This window comes from Taudactylus pleione, unplaced genomic scaffold, assembly GCF_031769625.1.
Source record: "Taudactylus pleione unplaced genomic scaffold, aTauple2 ptg000157l, whole genome shotgun sequence".
In the NCBI taxonomy this organism is placed as follows: domain Eukaryota; kingdom Metazoa; phylum Chordata; class Amphibia; order Anura; family Myobatrachidae; genus Taudactylus; species Taudactylus pleione.
The window spans coordinates 385,835-412,085 of NW_028284559.1; the positions used below are offsets into that span (position 1 = coordinate 385,835).

General features: G+C 44.0%; 2 pseudogenes; both read right to left on the reverse strand.

Moving 5' to 3' along the window:
• Nucleotides 1-1,471: 1,471 nt before the first annotated feature.
• On the reverse strand, nucleotides 1,472-5,247 carry LOC148521541 (elongation factor 1-alpha 1-like; annotated as a pseudogene).
• Nucleotides 5,248-5,739: 492 nt separating this feature from the next.
• Nucleotides 5,740-6,363, reverse strand: LOC148521542 (elongation factor 1-alpha 1 pseudogene; annotated as a pseudogene).
• Between the last annotated feature and the right edge of the window lie 19,888 nt (nucleotides 6,364-26,251).

The following is a 26,251-nucleotide window of genomic DNA, read 5'->3' on the forward strand; positions in this document are numbered from 1 at the left end:
TCTGAATTATAAACATATGATCAGTGTTTATGTTGTATTTATCCATTGTTATTTTTATTTGAGATTTTTATTATGAATTACATATTTATGGTATATGCTTTTACAGCACACTGCACTTTATAATATTTTAATAGAGCTTTTATTGCTGCTATTACTGTGTGCAGGCCCTTTGATCTTTTTTTTATGTTTTATGTGAATAAATTGTTTATTATTATCACTTTTATCACATTGTAGTTATATTCACTAAGACCCTTTGTTTTACTTAATTTATATGCAACACACCAGGCACTTGATTAAACTACACCTACACATTATATATATTATATATATATATATATATATATATATATATATATATAATGCTTTCTGGTACCACATATGGAGAGTAAGGGCTCAGGGGGCTGATACTGCTATTAGGGGAGCAGAGACATGGAGAGTGGGGACTTAGGGGGGCGATGGTACAGCTATGGGGGCATAGATATGTGGAGTCTGTGTTACATGTGGGGAGATCATGTGTTACAGGGCTGCAACTAGGGCACTGCTACCTGTGCCATGGCACAGGGCAGTGGGCGGTTTGGGCCTGTCAATTTTCCTGTTTATTACCATTCTTACTTGTAGCTTCCTCTTCTTTTATCTCCAACATTTCCTGGCCTCCCCTATCTCTTCCCTGGCCCTTCCCCATGAGACCATGGCCCTTTTTCAGGTGCACTATCTTATGTCCCTATTCAAAAAATGAAGGGGGGGAGGCGCCAATGCTCTCTCTGGCACAGGGCACCAAAGAGTCTAGTTACGGCTCTGATGTGTTACATGCCTTTGGGGAGACCTCTGTCACATGCTTGGGTCTGAGTGTAAAGGAAGGAGCAGGGTGATGAAGGGGAGGCTGTGGTTAGGGTGGGAGGGAAGGAGCAGGATGATGGAGGAGAGAAGGGGTCGGAGTGTGAAGGAAGGAGCAGGGTGATGAAGGAGGAAGGGGTTGGAGTGTGAAGGAACGAGCAGGGTGATGAAGGAGAGAAGGGGTCAGAGTGTGAAGGAAGGAGCAGGGTGATGAGGGAGAGAAGGGGTCGGAGTGTGAAGGAAGGAGCAGGGTGATGAAGGAGAGAAGGGGTCGGAGTGTGAAGGAAGGAGCAGGGTGATGAAGGAGAGAAGGGGTCGGAGTGTTAGGGAAGGAGCAGGGTGATGAAGGAGAGAAGAAGTTTGAGTGTTAGGGAAGGAGCAGGGTGATGAAGGAGAGAAGGGATCGGAGTGTGAAGGAAGGAGCAGGGTGATGGAGAGAAGGGGTTGGAGTGTGAAGGAAGGAGCAGGGTGACGAAGGAGAGAAGGGGTCGGTGTGTGAAGGAAGGAGCAGGGTGATAAAGGAGAGGCTGTGGTTAGGGTGGGAGGGAAGGAGCAGGATGATGGAGGAGAGGATGGAACTGGGTGTGAGGAAAGGAGAATTATCAGTAACTGATCAACCATTACATCAGACTGCAGCCTAGGATGACAGGGCTTCAGTGGCCATAGCCTGAGCAATCATAGACAACTTTGAGATGCACCCAACTATTCCCAGAACTTTCAGCATCGTTACACTGTGGTATTGGCAGATGTCAGTGTAGATGAGCTGGAAGGGAGCAGTCTTCAGTACTATAAAGAAGATGCAGGGTGCATAGGATGGTGTTTGAAGTTAAGTAGCAATACTCATAATAATACATTTCATACTGTATTGGTTTTGAGAGCTGTTGTTTTGGCGTAGATGGGGTTAAGGGGGGTATGTGGGTTGCAGGGTTATGGGGTACATTATATTGTTAACAGAAGGGACATTTATCCTCTTAGTATTGTTAAGAGAAGGTACATTTATCCTCTTAGCCTCTCACATCTGCATTATTATAGCAGCTTATAGCAGTAGGCAATGTAACAGTAATGTAAAATAATCTATGCTAAATGTTAGGTGAGGTGGGCCGGAGTAACATTGAGTGACAGTGTCATTATGAATAATTAAAATGTCAGCAGACTCCGCCCTCCCCTTCCCCCATTTAAGGCTGCTTCAGAAAGGTCCTGGGCTGGTTCTGCATCCCAATCCACCCCTGGGTGGTGCAGCAGACCCCAGAAAAGATATAGACTCAGCTCTGATCTACACAGGCTCCCACAGAGGTATAGATAGTAGAAGCAGGAGATTGTTAGGGCAACCACCTCTTTACAGGTCCAGAGCACCACTAGCAGTAGCAAAGGTAATAACGCCAGGAGAATCAGGTATCAGCAATGTAGGTGCACACAGTAAGGCAGGCAGGGGGACGTTATGGCAAAATGTAAAATAGCAGCGTCCCTAAAGCACTTGTGTTTAAAATGATGTACAGGATGCATTAGAAAAATATCATAGTTTATTTAGGACAAATATAGCAAAAAGATAGATGCAATAAAGCGGTCAATAACAATTTTACAGATAGTGTACGATAAATGAAAATCTGTGATTCCTCAAAATACAAAGTTTGGTGACATTTTGGGTAAATATCAAGGCTCATGGACCTCGAAGAAAATCCCCTAGAATCCATTTTGTTGACACCAATGATGAGCTGCTTCACACCCAGAATGTAGGCCAGCAGACCATGCTCATGAGTTTGTCTATTCTTTGAGATACCAGCTTCAAACTCAACAACACCTCAAGCAACAATTAGGTCAGCAGAGTCAGCCCGAGAAGTTGTAGTGATCATGTTCTTGATGAAGTCTCTGTGACCAGGAGCATTAATATTTGTGACATAGTATTTGCTGCTCTCAAATTTCCAGAGGGAGATGTCAATAGTAATACCCCTTATTTCTGTCTCCAACAGGTATTCAGCAATTATTAATCTGAAGTCTGCTGCGGAACATTACTCCTGATGTGCTGTTTTATTTCAATTATATATTTAGGTAATCAGTAATTATTAATCTGAAGTCTGCTGCAGAACATTATTCCTGATGTGCTGTTTTATTTTAATTATATATTTAGGTAATCAGCAATTATTAATCTGAAGTCTGCTGCAGAACATTACTCCTGATGTGCTGTTTTATTTGAATTATATATTTAGGTAATCAGCAATTATTAATCTGAAGTCTGCTGCAGTCTTATAATATTTTATTGTCTATATATTACCATAAGGACTATCTCTAGTCTTTAGATTGTGTGTAGGCATGATTGATCTTAAGTCCTAAATGTTTGGTATGTGCTACATGTTTTTTTAAGCCATTTTATTGCTGGGTCTGTATTGGCTGGCAAGTGAGGGGTTGTCTTTAATTAGGATGTACACTTGGCTACATCTCTACTTAAATATCATTCACTAGGCTGGTTAGCCTTGCCTGGAGTTAGCAGACTCCTAAGTGCAGAATCACAAGTGCAAAATAGATTTTAGGGAAAATTTCAGCATTAGACCGGCGTTAAACCGAAGTAAAACAGAAGGAGAACATTTCATCAAACACAGCTAAACTGCTATCAATACTGCATATGGACACCAATGGAGCATCAAGTGTGAGTTCACCATCTCTTCAGAACAAATATCTGCTGCCTGCAAAACCAGGACATGCAACACTGAACTCCTTGTTTGATCATTGCATAGACAATATGTCACTTGCTACTATTTGTGCTGCCTCTTTTTTCACTAAAAACTAAATTCTTATTTGAACCAATGCAAAGTAAACTTTAAACCTTGCATATACGGTCTGATTTACCTTTGCTTTTACCTAGCTTCACAACTTTGACCTTTTTTTTTTATTATTACTCATTTTCAAAACCCTTAAAATCACATTTAGTCCCCTCAATAAAAAAACAAAAACACAACTTTGGTCATTAAGCATACGCATTCACTAACAGTGTTCTTTCACCGGCATTTCTGAAAAACCTTCAACACTGTCGTTCTCACACATACACTATTCTTAGCTCATCCACACCGTGACCATGTTTTCTTCAAATTCTCACTTTACTCTGTGCCTACCTAATCCTTTATTCTGCCCCCTGTTCCCACCACTATCCTTCCCCCCTAGTCTCCTCCCCTTCTCTCTCCTCCTCTGTCTGTATGCCTCCCCTCTGCTTCCCTCCTTCTCCTCTCCCGTTACTCCTCTTTCATTCTTTTGTCCCCCACAATGGTCCTGCTACCCAACCACTAAGCTCTACTTCAAAGCCTTCCAGCTCTCATCCTAACCTGCTGCTTACATGCTTCTTCCTCACTGTCTACCCTATCTGTGTCACCCCTGTCTGTTTCCCCCCCTATAGAATGTAAGCTCTCACGAGCAGGGCCCTCTTCCCTTATGTGCTTTTCCTTCCCTCACTCATATGATCATCTACTCAAAACTCTCCACAAGGGCACTTTACACTTGGTAGCTGACGCCCTGCTGCTTTTTTTAGTGTTATGATCGCTGCAGCAATGTTTATAAACTATGTTCTTATTCTGTATTGTCTTGTACTGTAAGTCGCTGTTTTATGTGTTTTCTCATTTGTTAATGTACTTTGTGAGGCACTGCGGAACCCTTGTGGCGCCATATAAATAAAGGATAATAATAATACCATGTTCCTGTTCAGCCCTCAGTTTGTCCAAGACCTAAGTGTATTTGAAGGAGCTCTGGGTCTCATTCAGACCCGCTCACGAGCGCTGTACGCTCGCAAGCGGGTCGATGTTACCCAAATGCCCACGACGGATGCGCCTCCGTCGTGCGCATGCGCGAGACCCGGCGAGCGACAGGGAAGCCGTCGCTCGGGGTCTCGCACCAAAGGGGGCGTGCTGTCGATTGTGAGTGACAGCACTCCCCCTTTGGTGGGCGTGCTGGGGGCATGGCTGCCCAGACGGAGGCGTTCCCATGGGAATGCCTACCGTCTTGGTCCAGCCCCACTGACATCACTAGTGATGTCAGTGGGAGTGTTTTTGGCTCTGATAGAGCCAAAAGCACTACAGGGCTTGCGGCCACGAGACCCTACTGCAAGGGTCTCGCCGCAAGCCCTTGACCATCGCGACCATCTTTTTGGCCGCTCGCATAAGCTGTGGGTGGTCACCCACAGCTATGCGAGCGGCCAGGAGGCCCTACCATTTTCAGCTAGGACGGCCCTGATTCAGAGCGAGCGCTCTGGTCAGAGCGTCCGGCTCTGAATCAGGCCCCCTATCTCATCTCAACAGCTTCTTTCTCAAACTTTTCAATAGTTTGCTTATCAATGCCACTGCATTTGATGAAAAGATGTTGAGTTGTTGTGGACTTTCTGGAATCTACATGTCCAATGAGGACGAAGTTTATGTGGGTCTTTTCCTTTCCCATTGTGGGTCTTTTTTTTTTTTTAAATTGAGTAATTTTTTTATTGCTATAACAAAAGTTAACATATATAAAAAAAACAAATACAGACAATACAATATCCAAAGAAGTTTGGTAGTACAAAAAAAAAGAAATATCACATGTTGCATATGAGTTCAGTCCATAAAAAATAACCATACATGTATACATACATAGAAACAATATAAGAAAATCCCCTGGCAGGAAATACAACAATATGAACATATGAATTTAGCTCACATAGGAGCAAGTATGTATAAAAACAAAGTCAATAAGCACTATTGAGCATCCACAATTCGGCAGCATATATAAAAGTTGTCATATCAGTTGATGAACGTAAGTGTCTTCCAGGTAAGTAGCAGGGTGTCTCCAGAAAAACCCTTCTAGACATTCACAGGCTTACGTTTCAAGAGTCTGGTGGCTGATGGCAACAGCATACAGGTACTTTATTAGAGTGGTCACTTCCTCACAGGAGATGCTCTATCCCTTGAACAAAGACATATTAGCACTGGGTTCAAGAATGTTCAAGCACCGTTCCAGCCACAGTTAGGTACGAAGTCAACGGTATCCAATCTTCTTGATGTAAGTGCTTACTTCCTTTACAATTTCCTTGTATCTCTTCTCACTGTATGGTGGCTCAGTAGAATCCATTTTGTTGATGCCAATGATGAGCTGCTTCACACCCAGAGTATAGGCAGCATACCATGCTCATGAGTTTGTCTATTCTTTGAGATACCAGCTTCAAACTCAACAACACCAGCAGCCATAATTAGGTCAGCACAGTCAAATACCAGTGATCATGTTATTGATGAAGTCTCTATGACCAGGAGCATTAATAATTGTGACATAGTATTTGCTGCTCTCAAATTTTCAGAAGGAGATGTCAATAGTAATGCTACATTCAGGTTCAGCCATCAGTTTGTCCAAGACATAAGTGAATTTGAAGGAGCCCTTTCTCATCTCAACAGCTTCCTTCTCAAACTTTTTAATGGTTTGCTTATTAATGCCACTACATTTGTAAATAAGATGTTGAGTTGTTGTGGACTTTCCGGAATCTACATGTCCAATGAGGACGAAGTTGATGTGGGACTTTTCCTTTCCCATTGTGGGTCTTTTTTTTTTTTTTAAATTGAGAACTTTTGTTATACCGAAAAAAAAAATTAAAAATATATAAAAAAAACAACAAAAGACAATACAATATCCAAAGAAGTTTGGTAGCACAAAAAGAAATATCACATGTTGCATATGAGTTCAAAAATGAATAATAAAAAATAGTAATATGTTAAAGAAAAATATTAACTGGAAAACGTATAACTTGAAAAAGAGGATTAATAAAAAAAAATAGTAATATGTTAAATAAAATATTAACTTGAAAACTTATAACTTAAAAAAGAGGCATAAAAAAATAGTAAAATGTTAAAATATTAACTTGAAACTCATAACTTAAAAAACAAATAAAAAAATAGTAATATGTTAAACAAAAATATTAACTTGAAAACTTATAACTTGAAAAAGAGTAATAATAAAAAAATAGTAATATATTAAATAAAATATTAACTTAAAAACGTATAACTTGAAAAAGAGGAATAATAAAAAAATTTGTAATATGTTAAATAAAATATTAACTTGAAAACTTATAACTTGAAAAACAGTAATAATAAAACTAATAGTAATATGTTAAAGAAAAATATTAACTTGAAAAATTATAACTTGAAAGAGTACATAAATGAATTAGATAAAAATAATATACATCATTGGTTGATGTACCCACACTACCCATGTGCCCCAGCACTGAAAAGGTATTAGCAAAAACAACAAAGCCGGGAACCCCAGAACCACTAGTAACTGTCTAACAATAAACCCCATTGTGGATCTTTAGATGTTTTGTGATGGACTCCTTATAATGCACCATAAACATGGTGAGGAAAAGCGTGGAGTGAATTTTTTTTAAGAAATTGATAATAGCAGAGGTGTCCATGATGAAATTCGGACATATTAAGATGGTCGATGAATTGCTGAATCTCTGCATATGGACTCCTACATATAATGACAAAAACAGAAGAAAGAGGGGGGTGAATAAGAAGGGGATATAATGGGAAACACAGATTTTATAATGTATCCACTATCTAAGCTAAAGCTTCCACTATTAGTATTATATTAGCTGATAGTGGAAGCTTTACACAACGCTTGATATTAGCTATAACCTATAGATATATCCACTGACTAATTTTCTCCAACCACTCTCCCCTTATAATTCCACCATTGGACGTGTAGCCCTTGCATGGTATTTCCAACCACCATCATCGCCACGCCTGTAACTAATTGCTCTGCCCCCTCCCCTGTAATTATATTTCGCCTTTACTCTATTTTCCTCCTCCAATTCATTCTCTCTCCCTCTGTCAATTATTTTTGCTCTTCATTAGTAATTAATTCTCATTCTTATCTGTAATTTATTCCTCTCCCCTGTAATTAATTCTCTATCTACTCTTCCTCCCCTTCTTACCTGATACAAGGGTGCTAAAGGAAAGAAAAAAGAAAAGAGGTTTCTTCTTCAGTGCACTTCCCCCAAGATGACAAACAATATTCAAATCTATGTATTGATTAGTCCATTAAAACATAACTTTTATTGTTAATTCATCCTAAAATATAATTGTCATAGCAGCAAAATATCTATATTAAAAACATAGCTGTAATATAGATATGTTTTTAATATAGTGTAGATATTTCGCTGCTATGACAATTATAGTTTAGGATGAATTAACAATAAAGTTTATGTTTTAATGGATTAATCAATACATAGATTTGAATATTGTATGTCATCTTGGGGGTAAGTGCACTGAAGAAGAAATCCCTTTTCTTTTTTCTTTCTTTTAGAATCAGTGTGCTACAATGAGCATCAGTGGCACTCCTGTTTAGACAGGCATCCCTGTTTAGACAGGATATGTTAGAAGGAGAATATCCTATCATAAATAGATTTATAAATTAAAAACAGTAATAACAGCCCCGAGATACCCCTCAGGACAATAACAGATAGAGGGCCTCATTTATTAACAAGTTTTAGAAAGTGATAAAATTCACTGCATAATGCTTCTCCAGCCAATCAGATCCCAAATGTTATTTTTCAGACAAATGACAGGTGGGAGCTGATTGGCTGGAGCACCATTATCATACACAACAAGTTTTATTACTCTCTGTGAATGATAAAACTCGCTAATAAATGAGGCCTAATAAGTGGTCATCTAGGGGCCTGTTCATTAACACATAAAATTCTCTGGAGGTAATTAGGTTTAGAACACGCATGGAGTTCTACCTAATTACTGGAGGAATTCATCATTCCTTTTCCCTATAAGCATCTATTCTGAAAAGCTGTCATTTTTGCGATGACAGCTTTTTGGGAAATAGATACTTTTCTCTCTCTACACTAACTTACCGCAGCTGGAATCCGTGCCGTGCATGCGCTGTTACATCCGTAAAAGCAGCGCATGCGCAGCACTGCCTACAGCTGCGGTAATTCTTTCCCCCCCAATTCCCCCATCTCCCTACCGCTCACCTCCCCCCGTCCCCCACTTACCTGGCCGCTGCAGCCGCCTCAGGCTCCATCTGCTGTGCTGACACTGTGTTCTACACAGAAGAGCACAGTAAAGTTTAGAGAAAAAAAAACTTTTTTTTTTTCTAAACTTTACTGTGTTCTGCTGGGAGAACACAGTGTCATCACAGCAGACGGAGCCTGAGAAGCGACCAAAGCGATGGAGGAAGCCGGTGGAAGACCTGCTCACGCTGACAGCAGGTGTCACCTGCTATACACCACCTCACAGTGGCGTATAGTAACACCATCAAATTCCAAAAATACATAATTTTCGGAATTTGATGAATAGCATAATTCCCATATCCCCATACTAATGTATGGAGAGTGTGGAAATTAACGCAGGTGGACTTAAACAGGAAATATCAGTGATATCTCCTGTGTTACGTGTCTTCATGAATACTAAAATAACGGTAATTAAGGAAAATGTCCTTAAAAATGCTATTTTAGTGCTGATGAATAGGCCCCCTAGTGTGGGAATACAATTTTATTTTCTTAACAGTTACAAGGGTTGACAGAAGAGAGGATGTCCCTGGTATCACACCACATGATGCTCCTTCTGGCCAGTGATGGGTTGTTAATGTGAACAGTGCAGTGATTACATCACCAGGGCTCCCTGCTCAAAGCAAATCAGTGATTCCAATAGTGTGATACAGGGACATCCCATCCATTCTCAGGTCAATATGAGTCTTTCCAGAGAGGCATCAGGGGCTGGCTGGCAACTTTCAATCTGAGGAGCAGACCCTGGCGCATTGTAAGTGGCCCTGGCGCATTGTAATTCAAAAAATGGGTGTGACAAAAATCCTGTAGGTGTGGTTTATCTAATGCGGGTGTGGCTTAAATAGGCATTAACATATTGTTCTGTCAAAAAGCTATAAACAAATATAATACCCAAGATTCTTATCTGACAAAGCAGAGACTATTGTAGTGACCACTATTAAAAACAGAACATTCCTTGAACTGTACAGAAAGGATTCTAGTTACTGATATACAGCACAGCGAGCATCGAAAACACCCAAATAAAATACAGGTACCATTCTAGTGATCAACATACACAGGAGAGGATTAGTAATTTAGAGAGTGTCCCCATAAAATATTCTGAACGCACCTGTGTAAACCTCCACATTATGGCACATATGTATCAAAAAATATGTGCAGGATATCCTTTTCGGGGTTACCTGCAAATATTAAGTACCATCTGGACGGATGTATGGGGGTCAGCAGCCTCAGAGATATGTGCTTGATCCTCCGTTTTTTAATGCAAAACTAGCAAATAAGCATGGGGCCACATACTTAAATTCTGGAAAGTGAATCAGAAAACATACCACCCGTGAAATTATATGTAGACCCTAGGGGGAGGATTAAGGTTAGGCACTAAAGGGGGAGGGTTAGGTTTAGGGTGTGGGGAGGTTAGGTTCACGCACTGGGGGGGAGGTTAGGGTTAAGCACCAAAGAGGGTGGGTTAGGGTAGGGTTAGCATACTGACCAGCAAGTGTCAGTATGTTAACCGTCGGGATTCCGACTGCCGGGATTCCATCTGTCGGCATCCCATACCCAGCCCATATATATATTTATATATTTTCTATAGTAGTATAGAAGAAGTGCCTCAAAGACCACCAATAACAAATTGTTCACTTCATTTAGATATATTATAAAAGTCCAATATATAATTAGCTCATAATCCAATTTACAGTATTATAAATTCTTGGAAGAGACGAATCCTACGGCCGACTTGTCTACTTTCTGAATATTAAAGACTTTAGTGTGTCTTTTCTCCCATATGATTGGATTTCCTTAATAGTAAGATAAAACTCCTTATCTTCTTTAGGAGATATAGATCTAAAAATAGACCCTTGCATCAAGAATACACCCAAAAAAGGCCCAAAGGCCACCATTAATATGAAAATATTTATTACATATAAATATTATTCAACAGTGATATACAGCCAGATAAAATTCGTAGTTGTGTTGATATAGAATAATATCACACCTCAATATGTATATCACCCCTGTATAGGGAAGATAAAACACACCAAACGCGTTTTGTCCTCCACCAGGACTTGATCAGGGGTATAATACAATTTTGAAAGTGGGCAAATGCTCCTTATTAGGTGCAATTTTGACAGTGAGTCTAAAAAAAAAAAAAAAAAGCAACTACCCAGCAAGTGGCTCCTTACTTTGGTCTGTCTAATCTCAACAGGAAATCTGCGGGAGGGGGGTGTTACGCTGCTCGTGATCTGGGGGCATGGCAGCAGGCTGCTGTGTAAACACTAAGAGGCAGGCTGATGATTCTCCAGGGTGTGTCGGTGACCCAACAGTAGTAGCATTGTACTGGCCCGGGGTGGCAGATGGCACCCTGTCCCCCAGCCCCTGAGGGGCATAAACCAGTAAGTCTGTAGTATAGTTGTTCCATGGTCCAGCACTAGCACCCTCTATATTTCCAAGGTACAGAAGTGTCCTCCAATATGGATGACAGAGAAAGTAGCACATTTGCAAAATCAGGCCCTATTACATTTCCCTCAATATGTCTTCACCACTGTAAAGCATATTGTATTATTGTACACATGCATATAATAGTTTGATGAATGGAGTCCAATTACTTACTAATTAGATGTTCTCCCAAATTTGGATTGCAGCCATTTTAAGATCTTATTTTTGGGCTTTTTTCTGTAAAATAAAAAACATATGTTGGTGCATGCAGCAGGATCTGGTTCTGTACCAATGTGACAGTTCTGTTTTATAGAACAGCAGCATTTTCACAGAAGAAAATACACTTTGTGTGCATGACTACTGTATACGTGTCTCACATGTATATAGTTGTGTGTGTATGACTACTGTGTATGTGTTTAACATGTATATAGTTGTGTGTGCATAACTGTGTATGTGTTTTACATGTACTGTTTATAGTTGTGTGTGTATGATTACTGTATGTGTCTCACATGTAAATAGTCGTGTGTATGACTACTGTGCATGTCTCACATGTAAATAGTGGTGTATGTATGACTACTGTGTATGTGTCTCACATGTACAGTATATAGTTGTGTGTATGACTACGGTGTATGTCTCAGATGTATATAGTTGTGTGTATGACTACTGTGTATGTCTCACATCTAAATTGTGGTGTATGTATGACTACTGTGTATGTGTCTCACATGTACAGTATATAGTTGTGCGTATGACTACTGTGTATGTCTCACATGTAAATAGTGGTGTATGTATGACTACTGTGTGTGTCTCACATGTATATAGTTGTGTGTATGACTACTGTATATGTGTCTCACATGTAAATAGTCGTGTGTATGGCTACTGTGTATGTCTCACATGTAAATAGTGGTGTATGTATGACTACTGTGTATGTGTCTCACATGTACAGTATATAGTTGTGTGTATGACTACGGTGTATGTCTCAGATGTATATAGTTGTGTGTATGACTACTGTGTATGTCTCACATCTAAATAGTGGTGTATGTATGACTACTGTGTATGTGTCTCACATGTGTATAGTTGTGTGTATGACTACTGTGTATGTCTCACATGTAAATAGTGGTGTATGTATGACTACTGTGTATGTGTCTCACATGTGTATAGTTGTGTGTATGACTACTGTGTATGTCTCACATGTAAATAGTGGTGTATGTATGACTACTGTGTATGTGTCTCACATGTACATAGTTATATAGTTATATATACATGTACATGTATATAGTTGTGTGCATGACTAGTGTGTGTGTTTCACATGTAAATAGTTGTGTGTGTATGACTACTATGTACTGTATGTGTCTCACATGTAAATAGTTGTGTGTCTATGACTACTGTGTATGTGTCTCAATGTAAATATTTGTTGTGTGCGTATGTGTCTCACATGTAAATAGTTTGTGTCATACGTGCCAACTCTCCCTCATTGTCAGGAAGTCTCCCTGAAATAGTAGCAATCTCCCTGATTGCACCTTCCCCTCATTATGTAGCTTATATTAATACAAATAGAGATCTATACATTCAAATGGGATCATTAGTATCATTTCCCTGCATTGGTTAGAAGGCACAATGATCACTATGGCTACATGCATATTCTGAAAAGTATCCGTTTGTTTTTATCACCAAATAGATTTTACTGACTGCTTTGGGGCTCATTTACATTTGTTTATAAATCAATTTTATGACACACCTCTCAGATGTAGCAGTACACGCCCACTTTAACGCGCGCTCATATGTGCTGCTGTCACAGTCTCCCTGAAATGCTTTTTCAAAAGTAGGCAAGTATGGTTTGTGTATGTGTGTCACATGTAAATAGTTGTGTGTTTGACTACTGTGTATGTGTCTCACATGCAGTGGCGTATCTAGCGGGTGCCCTGGGCGGCGGCAGACTGGTGGAATGTGGGGGCGCCACTGGCCGTGGTCCAGACACTGGTTTTAAGTCAGTGTAGTGCGGACCGCACTACACAGTAACAAACACCGCCGCCGCAGAGTAGTACACTCATACTACCTGGCAGCGGTGTGTTTGTTTTGGCAGCCAATCAGAGTGAGACAGTCTCTAACTGGCTGCTGCACCCACATCCGGAGCCAGGCTGGAGCTCACTAATGAGCTCCGCCTTCTTGCTCCCTCAGTGGGTGATTGGATAGGCATCATGACGTCTCTCCCATAGTGCCGAGCAGGAGGATGGAGGAGTGGGTGGCGGCAGGCGCAGGAGCGGAGATTCAGGTAAGTGTTGTGTGTTTTTTGTGTGTCTTTGTCCTATATATGTAAGAGGCAGTGGCACTGCATAGGGGTGACTACTACTGTGGGCACTGTATTAGGGACACTACTGGAAGCACTGCATAGGGGGTACCACTACTAGCGGCACTGTATAAGGGGCATTACTGGGGGCACTGTATAAGTGGCACTACTGGGTACACTTTTTTAAGGGGCACTACTGAGTGCACTGCATAAGCGGCACTGTATAAGTGGCATTACTGGGGGCACTGTATAAGGGTGCATTACTGGGGCACTGTATAAGTGGCACTACTGGGGGCTCTGTATAAGGGCACTACTAGGGCACTGTATAGGTGGTACTACTGGTGGCACTGTATAAGGGTGCATTACTGGGCCACTGTATAAGAGGCACTACTGGGGGCAATGTATAAGGGGCACTACTACAGGATGTACTGCATAAGGGGCACTTTTACCTGGGACATTGCATAAGGGGCACTACTACAGTGGGCATTGCAAGAGAGGCACTACTACTAGGGGCATTAAGGTGCATATGGAGTGGAAAGGAATGTTCCCAGAGTGATGAGAAATGGTGGTGTGTCATGTTGACACGCCCCCATTTTCCAGTGGCCACACCCCTTGTGGCATTTGACCATGCAAACTTTTTCGTCGTGCGCACATACTTGGGGAGTGGTCTCCATTTTTTAACTTGCCCTGGGCTCTAAATACCCAAGTTATGCCACTGTTTACATGTAAATAGCTGGAGTAAAAAAGTGGCCCCAGAGGTGCTTTGCAGAAACTGCTCTACCACCTGATTTATAATGGAGAGAGGAACATTGTGTTGATCAGACAATTCAGAAGTGCAGAAGCACAATACTCCTGGACTTACGTGATGTAATGAAGGTAACTGCTTACATCCTTTGTGTATTTATTGTACTGAATATGGTATTTGTATCTTGTACTTATTGAGTGTCTGTGTGTATGACAGCAGTCCCTCACAGCCAGGAATTCTTCCTAACTACATGAATAGCTGGAAGATGCATCCAGATTCTGTACATAGACACTACAAACACTACAGACACTACAAATGTGTGCTACATTTCCAGGGAGAATGATGTTATAAGGGTTTGGCGCATGGTCTAATACTAGGCAGAGGCACTCCATGGCTTAACCAGGCCCTTTCTGGCTTTATAGACTGGTCCACTTGGGTGGATTTTATCCTTGGGGTAAACTTTATCATCCAGGCCTTGTCTACCTGCCCACGGTCCTCACTTATGTATAAGCATCACTTCAGGAGAGGACACATACAATACGCTTTTATTGTTATACTTCTATAAGGAGGAATACTATATTTTAGTGCCAGAAAATATATTTATTCATGGTACATACAGGAATGCAGTTACTGGGTCTTTAATGACTCTAGTAGCAGGGGCCCAGGGGACATGTGCTATAGGTCCCTATCCTTGCCACCCACCACCAGCAATTGAAAAGCTTTTATTTTTTCTCTTAAACAGTGTCAGACTGTCAGTTTGCTGAGGATAGAGGAGGGGGCTAGAGGAGCTGAAGAAGGCACAGTATATCATTACAGGAATATGTAATCACTAAGGTTAGTACTGCTACTGTGCAGAGCAAGATTTAAGGTTACAGGAGTGGCTAGTGAATGGTGATATGTGGGGTGGTATGAGTGGCATGTGGGGGGAGGTCTGTGGTATGTGGAGAGATTTTGGTAGCATTTTGGGGGGCTCTAAATGGTATGTGCATTATTTGTCATGTCGGAAGGACTGAGTGCTATGTGGGTGGCATGTGAAGAGATCTGAGTGGCATGTAGGAAGCTCTGTGGTATGTGGGGGATGTGTGGAGGGGTTTGGGTGCCATGTGGTGAGGTCTCAGTGCTCTGTGGGTGGCATGTTGGGATAGGTCAGTGGCATGTAGGTGACGTGTTTTGAGGTCAAAATGGCATGTGCCATAACACGGAATGAAGGAATGATTTTAATTAGTGGTAAATTTACTAAGATGAGTGTTTTTAGAAATGGAGATGTTGCCCATAGCAACCAATCAGATTTTAGCTATTTTCTTCTAGAAGGTGCTAGTTAAATGTTAAGTAGAATCTGACTGGTTGCTATGGGCAACATCTCCACTTCTGAAAACTCTCATCTTAGTAAATGTACCCCTTAGAGTCAGCCCAGGCACTGTCTGTTGGAGATATGAATGTGTGTATTTTAGTGCTCATTGGGACTTTAGCAATTACTACTGATACAGGGTTTGATTCACTATCGCAATTCTGCTTATACGCACCGCAGTTCCTAATATCAGCGGTGGTATTTAAATGTTTGCATTCACATTGCGATCACAGCCAGACATAAGGACGCCTACTTCCCCTTACATCCGTATACTAAGGCAATATAGCAAAACAATTTGTAACATGGGACCCATATGCACGCTTGCACAAGCCCTGACCTTACTCACATCCATATACTAAGGCAATATAGCAAAACAATTTGTAACATGGGACCCATATGCACGCTTGCACAAGCCCTGACCTTACTCAGAAATTGCTAACAGCCACACATGCTATCCATGCTATGGCTGCTATGGCCACACAGTGGATCATTTATGCACGCCCCTGCAACGGCGTTGCAACGCACTGGCACATCTGCGTTCACCCGACCACCCCTGTCACCATCCACAAACGGCACTTCCTGTCAATCACTCTGCTCTGGGTCAGCGTAACCTCTGCAATTGCAGTTCCAGTCGAATTGCTAGTTTGCGCATGCGCAGAACGCCACAATTGACCGATTCCGTGCATATTAGCAACTGCATTCCTTGCTGAATCAGGCCCACAGACACACTACTGTGCTATGCTCTCTATGCTGTCATGGAATAGAAGTATATACACTTGTCTGGGGTACATTAAAAGAGAAGGGGACCTGTGTACAGCCTCCGGACTGGCCCCCTCCTCTCTCTGTGGCGCAGTTGCGAGTAGACTCTGGCACATGCGGGGGTCTCTGAAAAAAACATGGTGGCTGTGTCATTTGCGGTGTGTTCCGTGCTTTGCATGCGCGAATATACGGAAAAATGGTGGGCGTATTATTTTACTGTGATTGGTACCAGTGCTGACGAGTGACTCTGGAGAGGCTGGTATACTAAATGGGTGCAGGGTTTGCGGTGTGGACCCCCCTGGACACAGGAACCTGCGTGCACCATAAACCCTGCACCTATTATAGATACACCACGACAGTTGTAGTACACTAACTAATGCCTTGGGCAAGTGTTACTGTGATTAAGCTGAGCACATAGGGGCTATTTAGACCTGTTCTCTAGGCTGCGATCGCACACAGCCATCAGCTGCTAATAAATGCATATGAAGCGATTACACGGTAAGGCATGGGGATGCCCACTATGTCTTAGCGTGCGACGGCAGAGTGTTCGCATGCCAATCTAAAGACGCCCCCTCCCCTTCGCAGCACATGTCATCTCAAGGAAGTGTTTGAAAAAACAGTAACATCGAGAGCCATCGGAGCTGCACACGGCCCTTGAGGTCGACCCTACCTCGCCGCAAGCACTGCGATCACTGCAGTGTGAAACACAACCAGGTGACATGTACAATGACGCCTCCATGCTAATTATGCACACCCATAAAACGCAGTCATAACGCACAGGCATGCCTGCATTCACACATTCACTCCCCCATTATCATAGACCATCCCCTGTCACCACCCACAAACGGCACTGTCTGTCATTCACCCTAACGTTCAAAGTAAGGCTAGCGTGTGATCATTTTCTGATCACAGTGACTGGTTCGCGCACGCGCACTGCGACTTATACACATGCGCAATTTGCAACAATCGCTCCGGCTGCGAGCGGGTCTGAATCAGGCCCATAGTGAGATGTGTGTATCTGACCATTTGCACATAAATACTTTTTTACTACGTTCTATAATACACTATACAATGATATACATACTTCTGGCCCTGGCCGTCCTCTTCAGGTGTCCTATTACACATATAGGAAACGAAAATGTGTGAGACTCTAAAACATAATATATCTGTAATATAGCTATATAACAGTATTCTTCATTTCTATTACTTTATGTAGTACAATTTATTTTACAAGATATTGATTATATTATGATTGATTGATTGCATGGTAATTATTAGTAATCTATATGTAAATAGCATTACATACAGAATATAACATAGCCCGTTACATCCTCCTGTACACCAGCCCCTGTGTCAGTGGAATTTAGGAATACATTTGCTAAGTGGCCACTTTTGCATGTCACTGCTACTCTGTGTTTTTTAATCCCAAAATGTAAAATGGTAATCACGATAAAAGCAGGGATTTGCATTAAACATGACTATTTTACATTTTGGGTTACTTTAAACATGCTGAAAATTTGTGTTTAGCAAGCTTAGAACATTCACCCCTATCAGACTAAGGGCTCTATTTACTACAATCCGCATATTGATTGAATGCAGATTGTAGTGTGATATTACAGAGTGAATTCACATTGCGAATTCAGGCAATATCACAGGGATTTACTACAAATCCCTTACAGGGACAGAGCTTGTGATAAAGCTCTGTCCCTGCAAATCCCCTTCGGAACCTTATCACGGTATTTTTGCAAAAAATACCGTGATTAAGTGCCCGTGCATGCGCCGACCGGTCGCCGCTGCTACCCCCCGACGCTAAGCCCTTCCCCCCGGCGCTAAGCCCCGCCCCTGCGATCACGGACCACCCCCCGCGACCCCCTCTCCCTTAATTACACTTACCTGCATGCTCCGGGTCTCTGGTGATGTTCTCTATTCCTCCGGTCAGGTGATCTCCCATACTGCACTGGGGCCCGCTCACCTGATGACCGGGCAGCAGTGCACTATGGGAGACCAGCTGACCGGAGGGGAGTCATCAGTGGAGGCCCGATCACCGGTCCCTGGAGTCAGGTAAGTACATTTTTTTTACTATTTTTTTTTTCTTTTTTTTACAGTAATCAGCTTGCGGTCTGTTTGGACCACACAGCTGATTACTGGGACCGACTCCTGGCTCTGCTCTCCCCGTTAGAGCAGGGCAGGAGGCCGGTAACCGGAGGAGACCCTGGATAACGCCACCTCCAGGTGGCATTATTATCACAGGGCTTTCCCCGATATTTTTTCACATTTTATTTTTAGTAACTCTGGTCGGATCACATTTCCCATTACAATTATGGGAAATGCGATCTGCTTTACTAAAAATAAGTGATACTTAGGGGTTGGAGTAGAATTTTACGAATTTAACTCCAATTGCCCTGTAATAACTATAGGTGATACTAAAATAATGTGAAAAGGGTGTGAAAACACCCTTTTTTACTTTATTTTAGTCAAAATAATGTTAATAAATACAGCCCTAAATCAGAGTTTCCCAAACACGGTCCTCAAGGCTCCCCAACAGTACAAGGTTTAGAGATATCCATGGTTGAGCACAGGTGATTAAATCAAATCGACTGAGGTACTAATTAATACCCCTTTTACACCAGAGCAAAAACCTGGGTTTTTGCTGGGTCTATCCGGGTCGCAGCTCAGTGTAAAAAGTTCCCTGAAAAATAACCCGGGTCAAGTGACCCGGCAATCCAACCCAGGTAACTACCAGGATCGAACCCAGGATGGACCTGGGTAATGGTGCAGTGTAAACGGCGCAACCCAGGTTATCCGACCTGGGTCATGCCTAAAATGAGCTGATTGGTGGTTGTAAAGTAGTCACCACCCACTTTTTATGACCTCAGGGAAGACCCAGGTTCAGTGTGAACGGGGCTGACCTGAGAATAACCCAGATCAAAGGTGATGTGTAAACGGTGTCTAATCTGGGTTGGAATCATGTCTGAAAACCCAGGTCGGACCCGGGTTTTTTGTGGAAAAAAGGTATGTCACCTTTGCTCAACCATGGATATCTTTAAAACCTGAACTGGTGAGGAGCCTTGAGGACTTTGTTTCGGAACCTCTGGTCTAAATTCTTTATCACACAAACTAGGGTCACTTTGACCCAAAACTAAGTAACCTGCCACTATATCGTTTAAACTTTTGGGGTAGAAAGAGAGTCCTGCTGCATACAGACTGGGAAATACTACATGTTACTGCACATGTGCAGTATGAAGAAGCGCATTTTGCACTGTTGGAATTATGGTCCAACTCTACATGAGCCCCATAATGATTACTGATCCCTATGAAGAGATGCTAGGACAGTGCACAGAGGGCCTGATTCAGACCCGCTCGCGAGCGCTCGCAAGCGAGTCGATGGTGCCCTATTGCGCATGCACACGACGGAGGGAGCTCCGTTGTGCGCATGCGCGAGACCCGGGGAGCGACGGGGAAGCCGTCGCTCCAGGTCTCGCACCAAAGGGGGCGTGCTGTCGATGTTGATTGACAGCACGCCCCCTTTGGTGGGCGTGCCGGGGGCGTGGCTGCTAGACGGAGGCATTCCCACGCCTACCGTCTGGGTCCGGCCCCAGTGGGAGTGATTTTGGCTCTGATAGAGCCAGAATCACTCCAGGGCTTGCGGTCACCGAGACCCTACCGCAGGGTCTCGTCGCAAGCCCGATGGTCGCAATGGTCTTGACCATCGCGACCATCATCATGGACGCTCGCATAAGCTGTGGGTGGTAACCCACAGCTATGCGAGCGTCCAAGAGGCCGCTCCAAGTTTAGGTAGGAGGGCCCTGATTCAGAGCGAGCGCTCTGGTCAGAGCGTCCGGCTCTGAATCAGGCCCAGAGCCATCTAGGCAAAATGAATGATAGAACAGGGAGAGGGAAAGTAGAGCTTGCACTGTATCACCATTCATACATTGGGGGAGATGTATGCAAAGGCGAAGTGGCATCAGCGCATGTTATGTGCGTTGATACCGATTCTCCCCGATGTATGATCGGGGGGTTTGGTGGTAAATGAAAGGGGCACTATGCGCCCCTGTCATTATCGGCACAGCTATCTACAAGGCAATGTATGAACGATCAGTTCATCTGACCGTTCCGCCCGCTGTAGCTGTTGCTATCGACAGCTACAGCCTGGCGATGCCCTATACTCACAGCACACTGCAGTGGCTGCCAGCTCCAGGGTTGCACGTGGGATCTCGCGATACTTGCGAGATCCCACATATGCTCAGTGTAGCTGGCCGGGACTGAGACACAGAGCATCAGCACTAGGCTGATGCGCTGTGGTCTCTATGGGAGATCGCCGGAGGGGGGAGTTAACACTTCCTGGCTCCGGCCGATGAGATGTTCATATCTCTCATCGTTACTGCTTCCTGCTTCACCTCGGTAAGCGATATAACAGCACTTATCGTGCCGCTATAATACATCTCCCCAATTATCTCTATGTGATTATCCATCTCTCCCCATTACCTTGTCAATACACAGAATCAAAAAGGCATTTTGAGGCTCATGTAGCACTATCTAATGACTTCTGATTGAGTACTGGCCTCTTCAGCTAATAGCCCATTATCATCAGAGCTACATTGTATGAAATTACAACAGTTTATTCATATTACTTTAATAAGGGCTCGACAAATCCTGGTCGCCAGGGCGACCAAGTTTTCAGACCGGGCGACTGGATTTTGCAGTGAAGAGAGAATTCCTTAAAATCTTAGGAAACCCCCGACACGGAGGTCTCTGGGTCCCGGCATCCCCGGCATGGAGGTCTCTGGGTCCCGGCATCCCCGGCACGGAGGTGTCTGGGTCCCGGCATCCCCGGCACGGAGGTCTCTGGGTCCCGGGATCCCCGGCACAGAGGTCTCTGGGTCCCGGCATCCCCGGCACGGAGGTCTCTGTGTCCAGGTGTCCCCGGCACGGAGGTCTCTGGGTCCCAGCATCCCCGGCACGGAGGTCTCTGGGTCCCGGCATCCCCGGCACGGAAGTTTCTGAGTCCTGACTCGGAGGTCTGTGGGTCCCCGCATCCCCAGCATGGAGGTTTCTGGGTTCCGGCATCCCCGGCGGTCTCAGGTCCCAGACTCAGTGTTCCTTGGTGGTCCCAGCAGCATTGGCAGAACCAGCGGTCCCATGCATCCCCAGTGAAGAATCAGAGCAGCAGCACCAATCCAGTATGGGTAAGACACGTTGCTTCTATCTGCACATTTACACCACGCCACCATCCTGATGTCACACTCCGCCCTGGAGACCCCAGAATCAGACCCCGTCACCTACCTTTGCGGGTGCTGACCCGCGCTGTCTTCCGGCTCCCGCGCTGTGCTCTGCTTCCTTCTCTCTCTGGCCGGTCACCGCTGTCCTCTGGAGGGTCCCGCTGCTCTGCTGCTCCCACGCTGGCTCCTGCTGGTCGCTGGTCCCCTCTGACCTCTTCTGAGAAGCGCTGTCCTGCGGTCCTGGGCGCGGCCATCTTGGATTGCCCCATGTGACTCCACTACCACCAATGAGGAGTCTTCTCCTTCTCTCTCAGCTGTCAGCTCCCAGCGTCACTAAGGTTCCCCAATGCTGACACAAGTTGCCAGTGCAACTACTTTCCTAGTGAGCTTTCCCACTGTGCTCTAGTCGCTCCACGTAGCTCTACCCAGCTACCGACGTCTCCCCACGGCTATCCAGCCGCTCCACGTAGCCACCCAGCTACCAACGTCTACCCACGGCTATCCAGCCGCTCCACGTAGCCACCCAGCTACCAACGTCTACCCACGGCTATCCAGCCACTCCACGTAGCCACCCAGCTACCAACGTCTACCCACGGCTATCCAGCCACTCCACGTAGCCACCCAGCTACCAACGTCTACCTACGGCTATCCAGCCGCTCCATGTAGCCACCCAGCTACCAACGTCTACCCACGGCTATCCAGCTGCTCCACGTAGCCACCCAGCTCCCAGCGTCTACCCGCGGCTATCCAGCCACTCCACATAGCCACCAGCTACCAACGTCTACCCACGGCTATCCAGCTGCTCCACGTAGCCACCCAGCTACCAACGTCTACCCACAGCTATCCAGCCACTCCACGTAGCCACCCAGCTACCAATGTCTACCCACGGCTATCCAGCGCTCCACGTAGCCACCCAGCTACCAACATCTACCCACCGCTATCCACCCGCTCCACGTAGCCACCCAGCTACCAACGTCTACCCACCGCTATCCACCCGCTCCACGTAGCCACCCAGCTACCAACGTCTACCCATGGCTATCCAGCCGCTCCACGTAGCCACCCAGCTACCAACGTCTACCCATGGCTATCCAGCCGCTCCACGTAGCCACCCAGCTACCAACGTCTACCCACGGCTATCCAGCTGCTCCACGTAGCCATCCAGCTACCAACGTCTACCCACGGCTATCCAGCCGCTCCACGTAGTCACCCAGCTACCAACGTCTACCCAGCCGCTCCACATAGCTTCTCAGCTCCTACCGTCCACACAAGGCCTATCCAGTCTTTCCAAGTGGCTTCCAAGCTACCACACCACTTCTAACATTACTCAAATTCCCTATTAGTTCACTGCTCCCTCTCATGCGGAGGAACTTTATTAAACCAAGTCTCCTCCTGCGAGCGTCTGCGCCAAGTGATACAGGTCCAAGGCCCAGTCCGGAACACAGCCTTTAAATCCCATGATTGTGACACCTGACACCTACTATCTTGGCCTCCTGCTTTGCCTTATTTGGTCCTGAAGCCACTCCTCTGATCTGTTCAGCTGCCCTCCCCCACTGCCGGGCTTCAAGTTTAATCTACTGCAGACATTTTATTTTAAGGTCTTCCTCTTATAAAATTATTATTAATTGGGGGCCCTGCTGTGTGGCATGCTATGAATTGGGAGTCCTACTGTGTGGCATACTATATATTGGGCATCAGAGATAGGCATATGGCTGGGTTTGATGGGCATTGAAGAGGCGTTGTATGCAATGCCTCTTGGAGGTTAAATGGCATGTTTGGAGGTCTGAGGGGCATTGAAGGTGCGTGTGTGGTAGTGTATACAAGGTTACATATGTTTTGGTAGGGAATGATGATCTGGCTCCTAAATTTTTAAGCTGGCTCCTAGATTTTAGAAAAATTTGGTGAGCCCTGACTTAAATGATATTTCTATTAAAACAGTTAAAAGAAAAGAAAATCCCTATTTGATTTTTAAAAGGGAAAACCTCAGATATTAGTATTTATGTCATTATTGTTTGTATTTCTGTTATACTTTAATTACTTTTTATATTGAAAATGTGACTTTCACAAATATTATTAACACTGTGATGACTCTAGTCTCTCTTTTGTGTATGATATATAATTATATTAGTATATTATATAAAAACAGAGTAAAATGAGTACAGTAATTACTACTGACACTGGGCCTGATTCAGAGCCGTACGCAAGTGGCTGATCGCTCGTTCGACGAACGAGCGAGAAAATGTAAATTCAAGTGCTCGCTCGTAAGTTCGCTCGTAGCTAATCTTCCGCCCCAAAGTCTCCCAAACCCTCCTATAGCTAACGAATTAGCAAAATTGCGACCGTCCATCTCCAAATTTGGTAGCAGGGAACGCTCGCACAAATCCAAACTGGAAGTGGGCCTGTCAGATTTCGATTACCTGCTCGTCCATTCTGCATACATACTTTAATCGTATCATGCCAATCAATATATTAATTAGCTTAATTGCTCTTCACATTTTTTGAAATCCGTTTTTTATTTCAATTTCAATAAACTTTATTCTTGTCCGTGTGTGTCATATTTCCCGCAGAATACGTACGGTTTCACCAATGGTTTACTTTATCAAAAATACATGTTGTAACCAATTATCCTATTGTTTTCCTGTGTTTAGGATAGGCCTATTTTCCGATTTTAATTTCTTTATTTAAATTAGCTTACGCATGTCACTGCATGAAGCCTATCATAACTCACATTATATTTTGGAGCCTGTAGGACACATGACTCATACAATAACCAATACAATGGATCCTGTTAATTTACAAAGTATATTAGCCAATCAAAAGTTTTCTCTGGCCTTTATTAAAACTGTTTGTTGTTAAAAAAATCATTGCCATCATGAGAGCCTCCGCATTTACCACACGGGAGCTGTTGGTCCTCACCGAGGTCATGGACCGGAGGATCACCAGCCAACCTCCCCCCATCACCAACCGGGCCAAGCGCTCGGCCTATGCGGAGGTTCGCCACCACCTGCGCTCCTTCGGCTCACGCCGTAATATCGGGCAATTAGAGCGCAGGTGGTCGGATCTGCGGTGCCGCACTCCCCGCTTGCTGGCATGTTTTCGGCCCTATCTGCGTGTGCTTGTTTCCAGTATAGCCCTGTTTGTTTATTGCGGCCCTATCTGCGTGTGCATGTTTGTTTTCAGTATAGCCCTGTTTGTTTATTGCGGCCCTATCTGCGTGTGCATGTTTGTTTTCATTATAGCCCTGTTTGTTGTTTTTTGACATGTCTGTGTGTGCATGTTTTCAGTATAGCCCTGTTTGTTGTTTTTTGACATGTCTGTGTGTGCATGTTTTCAGTATAGCCCTGTTTGTTGTTTTTTGACATGTCTGTGTGTGCATGTTTTCCTTTTTTTGAATGTTTCTAATTTTTTTGGGTTGTAAATTTGTGTTCCACCCCCCCCCCCCCCTCCAAAAAAATGTAAAGAAAAATTTCAATAATCATTTAGGGGCTGAACGCAGAAGCCGGCCTCGACGTAGACTTCGTCGCCGGGCTCGGCCCCTGACGCCGATGACAAGTCCCAGCCCATCTCCCCAACCTTCCCCCAATTCCCCCTCCACCCCTGCCCGGCCAATAGCTGAGTCCCCTCCCTCTTGCACCACCCCCAAAATTCCACCTCCCCTCAACCCCCCCTCTCTTTTCTTCACCCTCCCCTCTCTTTTCTTTACCCTCCCCTCCACCACCCCCTCAATTTTCCGCCCCGTCAACCGTTTCCGCCATCTCCCCTCCCTCAACCCACCAGCACTGGCCCACCTCCGAGGAGGAGGAGGATGGAGGGCCTCCAAGACCATCAAGCCCAATGACCGGTATGTTTCCCTTTCTTTTGTTTAAAAAAACATTTTGTATTGGATATACAATGTCTTGGATATTTTCCACTGATACATATCACACATGTGAAAACACTCATTCTTGGGGGTTTTTGGTTTACCCTAACAAGGGTACTTCGTCCTTTTTGGGTCGCCTTTTTGTGTGTTCATTTATAATTTAGTATTGATACCATCTTAGCATTTGCCAGTACTTGTTTTTTTCCCGCAAAACTGGATCTTGTTTGCAACTAGATTTATTTGTTTAGTTTGTTTATTCAACTTATAATGTAAGGTGTCATTTCATTAAGGATCCCTTTTTTTTATACCAACCAGAGGACCAGAGGTGGATGCATGGTATGCAGGAGGGCTTGGCCGCCTTGCGTGGCCACGTCATTGCCATGCTAGTGGTCCTGGACCACATGGCGGCGCTCCTTCGGAGCTGATTTTTTTTTTTTTGTTATTCTGTTTTGTATTATTTCCAAATTAAAATAGCGTTGTATGTTAACGAGTCTCATTTCTTGACTGAAAATATTACATTGTTTAACCTTCCATAAGTCCACTATTTGGTCATGTTCTTTAAAGTAAGGTAAATTAGATTGTACAAAGCACTAGAAAGTATGTAAGCTGCCACATTAAACACCTCACCATACCAATAGGTTTGTAGAAAAAACACTAGTTTGTTGTTTTTCTTGTGGTGGGTAATGTAAATAGAAACTGAAACCTGCTTAGGCATATTTTTAACAAACTACTGATTCACCCTAATACCTTTGTTGTTTTTTCGAAGCC